At 43.1% G+C, this 10,469-nt stretch overlaps 1 pseudogene; it reads left to right on the top strand.

Annotated features, from left to right (window-relative positions):
• Nucleotides 1–6,017: 6,017 nt before the first annotated feature.
• On the top strand, nt 6,018–6,569 carry LOC129520009 (nucleolar protein 16-like; annotated as a pseudogene).
• Nucleotides 6,570–10,469: the final 3,900 nt, after the last annotated feature.

The following is a 10,469-nucleotide window of genomic DNA, read 5'->3' as shown; positions in this document are numbered from 1 at the left end:
AATACCATTTATATCCATTCAAATGGACAACTAACGTTAGAAAAGGTGCTCAAACTCACCAGTGTCAAAGAAATGTAAATTAAAGTAACAGTGAGATGAATTTCTCGGTCTTGGGAAGAAAATGGAAGAGAACACTCATATCTACTACTGATGGGGAAGCAGGGAGATGGTTGCTGTCTTACATCATTGATGGAGACAAGAATTCTTTCAGCTGGCCACAGCTTGGCCACATTTGTTCAAATTAAAATATGCAGATTATTTAAAATCATTATATAATATTCAATATACCTAAAATCATAAGGGTAGTAACATACATGCAAATTATTAAAAAAAGATAAAATAAGCATTTGTGAGACTAAGAATGAGATCATCACCAATACCACCAAAACCCCCTGCAAGCTCCTCCCCATATAACCACAATCTTATTCTCTTGCTCTGTTCTATTAAAAACAGTTAAAAAGAAATACATAGACTCTTTGATCCAGCAGTCTCTCTCCTGGGACTTCATCTCATAGAAATAAAAAGCCCTGGTGCATAAGGACATTTGTAGAGAGGATATTTATTGCAGCATTGTTTGTAGTTGGAAAAGAGGGGACACATGCGAATGCTCGTTAATGATTGAATAAATTACAGGACATCCACACCATAGAATTTTGTGCAGCCATTAAAAAGCGATGAATTAGAGTAATACCAGATGCCTTGGAGGGATTTCCACGGCATATTGTAGAATGAGAAAACAGGAACCAGCAAAGTGTGTATAAAATGACAAATGCTTGTGGATTGTATAGGGTGTGTAAATACACGTATTTGCATGTGACTCTATGAAAATAGAGACAGATTTGGAAGAATATGCTAGGTTGTCAAAAGGGATTACCAGAGAGAGGGAGAGAGCAGGCTGGGGACATGAGCAAAGGGGAGAGAAAGAAAGAAAGAAAGAAAGAAAGAAAGAAAGAAAGAAAGAAAGAAAGAAAGAAAGAAAGAAAGAACCCTTCTCTCAGCCTCAGTTGGTTTAATCAGAGAAACAGGGATAAACATTCCCATATTATTTTTGTTCCATGGTTTATGTGAGGGTTTCATGGGATGATGCAAGAGCTTTTTTGGGAAAATGTTCAAGGCTCTGCCTAAATATGTGATGGTGGGACTTATTACAAAGTGCAGATGATATTTATAATGGTGATGTGATTTTGAGCAAATACTTTCCTTATTCTAGGCCTCGTCTGGTTTCATTGAGCAGAGAGGGGTAATAATAACCAACCTAATTAATGGCTGGTGTCCTTGCAGGTGAACTGTTAAAAATCACACCGCCTGGATGCCTTTACCCGTGTATATTCACAAATGCACAGTCTGCCCAACAACATTGGAGATGTATACTCTCTCAGGCCACGTGGCCCTTGGATTCTTTCTGTTACAATGAAATGGAGGTCCCTAGGCTACATGGGATATACACCCTGTATCTGTTTGCTAGGGCTGAGGTCACAAACTACTACAAACTGTGGCCTAAAACATTAGAAACTTATTCTTTCCTACTTCTGGAGGCCAGAAATACAAAATCAAGGTGTTGTCAGGGCCATGCTCTCTCTGCAGGTTTTAGGGAGGATCTTCCTTTCTTCTTAGCTTCTGGTGGTTGCTGGCAACCCTTGGCTTGGATGCGTCACTCTGATCTCTACCTCCATTGTCACATGGCCTTTCCCATCTCTCCTGCTGTGTCTCTTTGTCCAGATCTCTTTTTGTTTTTTTAAAGATTTTATTCATTTATTCATGAGAGACACAGAGAGAGAGGCAGAGACACAGGCAGAGGGAGAAGCAGGCTCCATGCAGGGAGCCCGACGTGGAACTCGATCCCAGGTCTCCAGGATCAGGCCCTGGACTGAAGGCAGCGCTAGACTGCTGAGCCATCCAGGCTGCCCCAAGATCTCTTTTTTTATAAGGACACCAGCCATTGGATTTAGGGCCTACCCTCCTCCATAATGACCGAAATCCTAATTTACCTAATCACATCTGCAAAGATCCTAGTTCCAAATAAGGTCATGTTGTCAGGTTCTGGGTGGAGATGAATTTTGGGAGACACTATTCAACCCAGTACAGACACAAGATGGGATTTCATTCTCTTTATTCTCGGGTCCTCTCTTTTGCTTGAAGATGGGCTTCTCGAGGAGCCCTAGAGATGGCACTGCCCACTCCGAGACAGATCTGCCTGGGGTTTTACCAGAGATTTGTAGCTGAGCGCTTCAAGTGTGACCAAACTGCCATGTGGGGTGGGGTGGAATGTTCTGGGAACTTTTATGTTGCCTTTGGGCAGAAATTATGAACCTTTGGCAACCTCCAGTCACCCTTTTTTTTTTTTAAAGATTTTATTTATTTATTCATGAGAGACAGAGAGAGGCAGAGACATAGGCAGAAGGAGAAGCAGGCTCCCTATGGGGAGCCCGATGTGGGACTCAATCTTGGGACCCTGGGATCACGACCTGAGCTGAAGGCAGACATCAACCACCGAGCCACCCAGGTGTCCTCAGGTCACCCTTTTTCTTGACCCTATTTGGTACTCTGATGAGCAAGAGTTTCCTGAATTCTTATAGAAATGTGAAAGGCAAACAGACATGAATTTAAAACTAGAAGAGGCATTGGACACCAAGAACCATTCGGTATAGCATAGTCATTAAGCAAATTCATATTTCAGCCAGCAGCCTGCAGACAGTGCACGTTCCTTGCTCACTACGGATGAGCCGCTTGCTCCATGGAAGTGGCTCAAACACCACTGGCCTGGCCCAGAACCAGTCTTACTTCCTTCCCACCAGACAGAGGACCGTTACCTGTTGGGACCTTTGGAGATGCACTTAAGGCTCTCCTCTGACAAAAGTGAGGCTTCCCAATGAAAAGCTCAAGGAAAGGTCTTTATAAAATTGTGCGAATCATGTCAATAAATACAACAGAATTATTTTTTATTTATTTCTGTGGTAAAATGCATACAACATAAAATTTACCACTTTAACCATTGTAAAGTGTACAATTTGATGACATTTAGTACATTCACAGTGTCATGCAACGATCGCCTCTATCTCCTTCCAGAATGTTCTCATTACCCCCCAAAAGAAATGCAGTGCCCATTAAGCAAACTTTCCCCATTCTCCTCTCCCCCGACCCCTGGCAATCACTAACTACCTCTGTGTCTCTATGGATTTGTTTATTCTGTATATTTCATGTAAATGGAATTGTATGATACTTGGCCTTTTGTGTCTGGCTTCTTTTTCTTAGCATAAGATTTTCTAGGTTCATTGAAAAGTTCACATTTAGCATGTATCAGCACATCATTCCTTTTTATGGCTGATTAATATTCCATTGCACAAGTATACTACATTGTATTTATCCATTCATCAGTTGGGCAAACCTGTTTTTGAGCTACTCTTACCTAATAGGTAAGCAGTATTTAACACATTTTTATTTTGGAATTATTTTCAACTTGCAGAAATTTATAAAGATAGTACTGTGAGTTCCCATATACTGTTAACCTCCCTACCCTATCCCCCATGTCCTCTGTTGTTAATATCTAACCTTCCTAATATATTTGTTAAAGCTCAGAAACAGACACCAGGACATTGCTGTTAACTAAATTCCAGACTTGCTTTGGATTTTGCCAATTTTTTCATTAGTGATCTCTTTCTGTCCAGGATCTGATCCAGGGTACCACATTGCATTTAACTGCCATGAATTTTGTCACCAATGGTCTGTGACAGTTTTTCACTCTTTATTTTTGTGACCTTGACAGTCTTGCATCTACAGGCTAGGCAACCTGTAGAAAGTTCCCCAACCTGAGTATGCTAGATGTTTTTTTCATGATTACATGGAGGGGTTTGGTTTTTGTGCACGTTATCCAGACATCTCCACTGGGAATACTTTTGCCTCTACAGATGTCATCTCATAGGACTTGAAAGAGAGCATTCACTTGTCTTTTTCTTCTTTTACTTAAATAATTGCAAATACTATCCAACCTACCTCCCTATAAGCTCTGCAGAGAGTCAGGTCCCCATATTATACATGAGGCAGCAGGAGTCTTATGAGGGGCCGAGGAGAGATTCCAGTCCAGATGCCAATGCCATGATCTGTCCAGAACTCCACACTGCACATTTTTGATGAGCTGCTAACTAATTGGTTTGTTCAAGGGCATGTTCAACTGTGCCCTCAGTTCCCCTTTGGAAGAATTTCAATATCTCCTAATTAGGTAACATGGTAACTGGGCAACCATTACTTATAATAGACGTGGAGTTGTAAATTATTCTATTTAATTAAGAACTGCACGTTTCCTATTAAAGAAAAGCTTATCATAGGTTAGTAAATTTATTGGAAACACTTAACTTTAGCTAATTAAGCTGTTTGAACTCAAGGCAAGGGCATTCATTAATAATCAAGCCCAAGCAGTTAAGGGCAATTAGTGAAACAGCTGGTCTTTATCTCACTGATAAAGGATGGTTAATAGAGATCTTTACAGCTGTTATAAACTTCCCCAAAGCAATATCTTCTTCAAAAGTTTGCATTAGTAAAGATTACGGAAGAGGAAACTCAATTTAAAAGAACTGAGTTGGTAGCAATCTCGATCTCCAGCCTCAAACTGAGGGCCAAGGGAAATCCACGAATTCTGGCCTCATTCCCTACCTCTCCAATTTCTGGGCAAAGCCTGACCCCTAAGTCAACATTGTTGTTCTAGTTTCCATGGAAATCATGACTGCTGAGGAGCAAAGAGTATGGATTGGCCATATATAGATGCAAGTATTATATTTTCTGACAGAAAATGAAGGAATGTGGTCTGACAAAGTGTTTTGGTTTTTTTTTTTTAATGATCTGTGGATATCTTTATGTAGAAGGTCTTGTAGAGTTCCCTCTTTACATTGATATTGGCTTAAAATTCTTTTAAAATTGAAGTAGAAAGCACTAACTTTTAGAAAAATCTTGGCCGGGTGTCTTTTAGAATGTTCCACATCAGGATTTTTCTGCCATTTTCTCTTGGTGTGGTTTGACTTGTTCCTCTGTCCCCTGTATCTCCCTGCACACTGGAAGTTTGCCTCAGAGCCTTGATTAGATTGAGGTGACACCTTTTGGCCTCTGGTGACACCTTTGGGGCATTACCATGTATTTCACATTGCATGATGCCAGGAGGCACATAAACATCTTTGTCCTCCTCTTGGTGATTTCCAGCTTGAGCCCTTAGTTAAAGAGGTAGCACCCATTCTCCCCTTTATAAGGGTACATTTCCTGTTCTACAATCGGTACATAATGTGTTGGCTGCTCCATTTATCTGCAGTGCTGTCTTCCTGTGCCTGGCTCTTTCTCATCACTCTGGACCATACTTAAGCATCACCTTCTTTCATTAGACATTAAACACCTGGTCTAAAGTGGCCTGTAAGGTCCTGTGTGCTCTGAAATCACCTTGGACAATGTCCTCTTCTCTGTTGCAGCCTTAGCCACATTGGGCATTTCAATGCCTGGAGTGTACCATGCTCCCTTCGTCATGCCTGAAACATACTACTCTCTTCCTTATCCAGTTACCCCCTCTCAGTCTTCTGGGGGTGAAGTAGGGTTAGTTCCTGAGGGATGTCTTCCTGAACTGCATACCCTATACCAGTCTGGCTAAAAATCTCACTGTTGAATGTTCTTAAAGCACCATAGAAGTAAGTCTCCATGGTAATGCTCATCACACTTAGAGTTTTCCATTTTATTAATGTGATTATCGTACTAATTTCTGTCCCCCTGCTCCCACCAAGCAAAGCTCCAAAGGGGCAGGGAACCTGCCTAACTTTCTTTAACCTTGTAAACTCAAAACACCAAGCACAGAGCCTGGCATACAGTAGGTGCTCAATAAATATTTGTTGAACGAATGAATAAATGGTCACTAGTGGTTCAATGGTCCCAGGGGGACCCTATGTTAATGATTTCTTGAAGGACCCTGGTTCTGTTTGGTCCTGGGAGGTTTCTAGACTAAAGATTGGCAAATCTGGTGCTGGGAGGGAGAGATGCCTGGTCGCAGTTGCCGGTTCGGTGGTCATTGCAATGCCCAAGGCCAAGGGGAAGACCAGGAGACAAAAATTCGGTTACAATGTTAACCGGAAGCGTCTGAACCGGAATGCTTGATGGAAAGCAGCACCACGGATTGAGTGTTCCCACATCTGACGTGCCTGGGACCACGCTAAATCCGTGCAGCAGAACCTGGCCGAGATGGGGTTGGCTATGGACCCCAACAAGGCGGTGCCCCTCCAAAAGAGAAAGGTGAAGGCCATGGAGGTGGACATAGAGGAGAGGCCTAAGGAGCTTGTGCGGAAGCCCTATGTGCTCAATGACCTAGAGGCAGAAGCCAGCCTCCCAGAAAAGAAAGGAAACACACTGTCTCGAGACCTTATTGACTATGTGCGTTACATGGTGGAGAATAACGGGGAGGACAAGGCTTCCGGGACAGGAAGAATTACTATCAAGATACCCCAAAAAAGATTCGGAATAAGATCAACTTCTATAGGCGTTTTTACCCAGCGGAGTGGCAAACCTTCATTGAATCTTTGCAGAAGAATAAGATGGAGGTTGAGTGATTGCCTGATACCTACCCTGGGGCTGAGGTCTCCTCCTGGACCAGAGAAGCTGGAAGCCAGGGTTTACGGCAAGAAGGGGCATGTGGCTAGATGAGGCTGGTCAAATCCCATGGAATCAAAAGGTTATACACACATGCAAAAAGACACACTCACATTCCCTTCTCTGGGGAAGGAACTGTCTCCAAGAGGCTTCTGAGGGCCCTGAAAAAAGCCAGAACCTACTGTTTTCAGTGGGTGGTTTACATACAGTCTGTACATAATAAAACAAGGCTATTTTATTTTTCTGATGGTTATGTGTTCCCCTCATGGCCAAGTCCCAGGACTGCCCCTGTGAAAATTAACTCAGGGCAGAGAGCCCATCTAACTCTTTATGTGCTGCATTCCCACACCCTCTTAGGTGTGGCCTCCCTCCTCTTGTCCCGTTTTGGTTCCATTGTTCTGCCTTGGTTTCCTGCACAGCATTCACCCTTCTACAGAAGCCTGCTGCTAACCCTGGAGTACTTGGGCAAGGTCTATCTCCCCAACACTATATCTTCAACTATTACAATACCAAATCTCTCTCATTTCTAATGTTTCCCCCTCTAATCTGTTCTTACTGCTCTTCAAAAGAATTGGGTGTTTTTACATAGGTCATTTCACATAAAACCTTGTTAAGGTCTGTGGCTTTATTTTACAGTTCAATGCGCCATATCTTTATCGTTCAATTATTATGATTGAAGTACATTATGGTTACCCATCATAAGCATTATAAACCTTGCAATACCTCCTCTACAGACCCAACCTGTCATTTCATTCATTAACCCTTACCTGTTTCCCAGTAACCACCTATGTTCTTATCATGACTCTTCACATTTATACCTTATTTAGCATTTCCAATCCTATTTTTCTACCACATCTCTATTTATAAAAAATTATTAACAACAACGTATTACACCCTCATTTTTAATCCCAACATCATCTCACCTATAACACATCAACTAATCTCCCTCCTCAAACAATATCTTCAAAACATTACTCCCCACAACCCTCAATCCAAATTAAACAACTCATATAATAAAAAAACAAACCCAACTTATCCAAAATTCCTAAACAAACATACCAATAATACCTCAATACTCCACAACCCTACACCATCCAAAACAATAATATAACTCATTTCAATCTATCCTTCCAACCAATTTCCCCTCTATCTCCTTCTATACCCCCCCCCCCCCCCCCCCCCCCCCCCCCCCCCCACAATAAAAAAAAAAATAAAAAAATAATACAAAACACCCCCCCAAAATATTTTTTTTTTATAAACCACACCCCCCCCCCCCCCCATTTTTTTATATATTCCCCCCCCTTTCATTATCGGGGAATGCTCCATCCTAACTTCTGGCTCCCAGGGATGGGGCAGCCAGGTTTGGATACCTCCCAAAAGATTTGGAGTTAGGCCAAATCCCATGTTCTTTACCACCTCACTTCCAGGTGCACTGAAGGGCCAGGGCACTGGGATTTGCTGTTGACAAATGATTGTGTCACTGGAAGTATCCTACGACCACCCTCCTTACCTGCCCCTCACTGGAACTGTAATACTCAAAATCAGAATTCAAATAAAACAATATCTGAGTTTGGGGGGGAAAAAGATTGGCAAATCTTTTCTAGAAAGAACAAGATAGTAAATATTTTCAGCCTTTTGGGGCAGACAACTGACTAGGTTGGAGGCTGGAGGGCTTAATTTCCCCATCCATAAAAAGGGATTACAACAGCTCCTAACTCATATGATTATCATGAAGGTTCGCTGAGCTAATATATGTGAAGGCTGCTGCGTAAGTGTCACTGGGGTTTTAGCTATTATTGTTGGGCTCGTATATGGTGGGGACACAGGCAGCACAAGCATACATCAGTAAAGAAACACACGCTAGTATCAGCTAGAAGGAAGCAGAGCAAACAAACACCCTACTGGATTTACACGTGCGTGTCAGTGACAGGCAGCTCGGATTAAGGAGCTGAGATGTCACAACGGGGAGAGCAGCCTTGTTCCCAGAGGGAAACAACAACCTGCAGAAAGAAGTAGCACAAAGCTTCGGGAAGGTGCGGGGGGAGGGTAGTGGCTTGAGGTAAAAGAGGAGCAGCAGAGGAGGCTGTGATTCCCTGTAATATTTTCCCTCGCAGAGTCCCAGGGGTTCCGGCAGAGGCCTTAATCGCCTCTTCTAGGCATCAGAAGCCTAGCTCCTTGCTCGTGAGAGGTGTGCTCCCTCTTGCCTCTCTCTGTCTCCGTTAGAGCCTAATCATATTTGAAAGTAGTTTTTATCTGTGATTATTCATCCGTATGTGAGGAGCTTATGGGCCTAAGCCGCCCCTTTCAGCAGATCCAGGCACGTGGCCCGTTAATATGCACAGTCCTGGAGCTGCCAGGGAAGGCCAGCCCCCCCCGCCCCCCCGCCCCCCCCCACCCCCAGGCCGTCCACGCAGGGGGATTTTTGGAAATTCCAGGGGAACTGCTTTGGGGGTGGGGAGGGCAAGGCAGACGGTGCTGGCATGGGGACCCAGAGCAACACAAATAGGAGAACTAATAGCAGGACATCCAGGCAGGGCCCTAAATTGATAAAGTGGGCTCACCCTAAAGGCTCAGCTCCTCAAACGGTAATAAGGTGTTGTCTGTGAGGATTACACATTAGTTTAGAGAACAATATTTCATTCTCGCTAGTGCTTTCTAATCTGCAGGAGAAGATGTGCTGGGTGAGGCTTAATGCCATTCCCCCCCCCCCCGCCCCCCGCCAGTTCAGGTTAGTCCTCTGTTACATAGTGGTGAGGGGGAGGGAGATTTTACCTCTTTCCAGGGTGGTGGGGTGCAGACATCAAGGCAGGAAGCCAGGCCTGGGGCAGGCCAAGGACAAATTAGGAGGGCACCAGGCAGGCTATGACAAAGCCAAAGCCATGGGATTGGCTCTGTTTCTCATCCTGATGTTTCTTTTTTTTGGTGTTGTTTTACCATGTTGTGATGTAATTCAGATTTCATGCAGCTTACCCACGGACAGTGTACAATCCAGTGGTTTTAGTATATTCACAGAGCTGTGCAACCATCACTACAATCAGTAGTGATTTTTTTTAAAGATTTCATTTATTCATGAAAGACACACACAGTAGAACACTTTCATCCTCTGAAAGAAACCCCATATCTGTTAGCAGTTACTCCCCATTTCTCACCAATCTCCCAGCTGTAGGTAACCACTAATCTAATTTCTGTCTCTGTAGATTCTATCTCTATAGATTCAACTATATGTAATTGAAATTGTACAATATATGGTCTTTTGTGACTGGTTTCTTTCACTTAGCATAATATTTTCAAGATTCATTCATGTTGCTCTAAGGACGGCACTTGATGGGATGAGCGCTGGGTGTTATACTGTATGTTGGGGAATTGAATTTAAATTAAAAAAATATATTAAAAAAAGATTCATCCACGTTGGAGCATGAATCAATACTTCACTCCTTTTTATTGCCAAATGATATTCCACTGTATGGGCATACCACATTTTATTCATCCATTCATCTGTTGATGGACATTTCATTTTTTAAAAAAGATTTATTTCTTTATTTTAGGGAGGGACACATGAGCAGCACATGAGCAGCAGGGTGGAGAGAAAGGGAGACAAGCAGACTCCCTTCTAAGTGGGGAGCTTGACATGGGGCTCAATCCCAGGACCCTGAGATCATGACCTGAGCTGTAACCAAGAGTTGGACACTGAGCCCTCCAGGTACCTCTTCTTATCATAGTCTCAATGAGCATTCCAATAACATATTACCTAAAAGGAGCACTTTTGGCAAATGTGGTCAGGGATGCAACTGCCATTCTCTCCCAGCGTGTTGCAGATCCAGATACGTGCGTCCTCACCGACTATTTGCCAGGTCTAGGTT

Source organism: Nyctereutes procyonoides, unplaced genomic scaffold, assembly GCF_905146905.1.
Source record: "Nyctereutes procyonoides isolate TBG_1078 unplaced genomic scaffold, NYPRO_anot_genome, whole genome shotgun sequence".
In the NCBI taxonomy this organism is placed as follows: domain Eukaryota; kingdom Metazoa; phylum Chordata; class Mammalia; order Carnivora; family Canidae; genus Nyctereutes; species Nyctereutes procyonoides.
The sequence above is the reverse complement of the archived record's forward strand: the minus strand, read 5'-3'. Positions and strand labels throughout refer to the sequence as shown.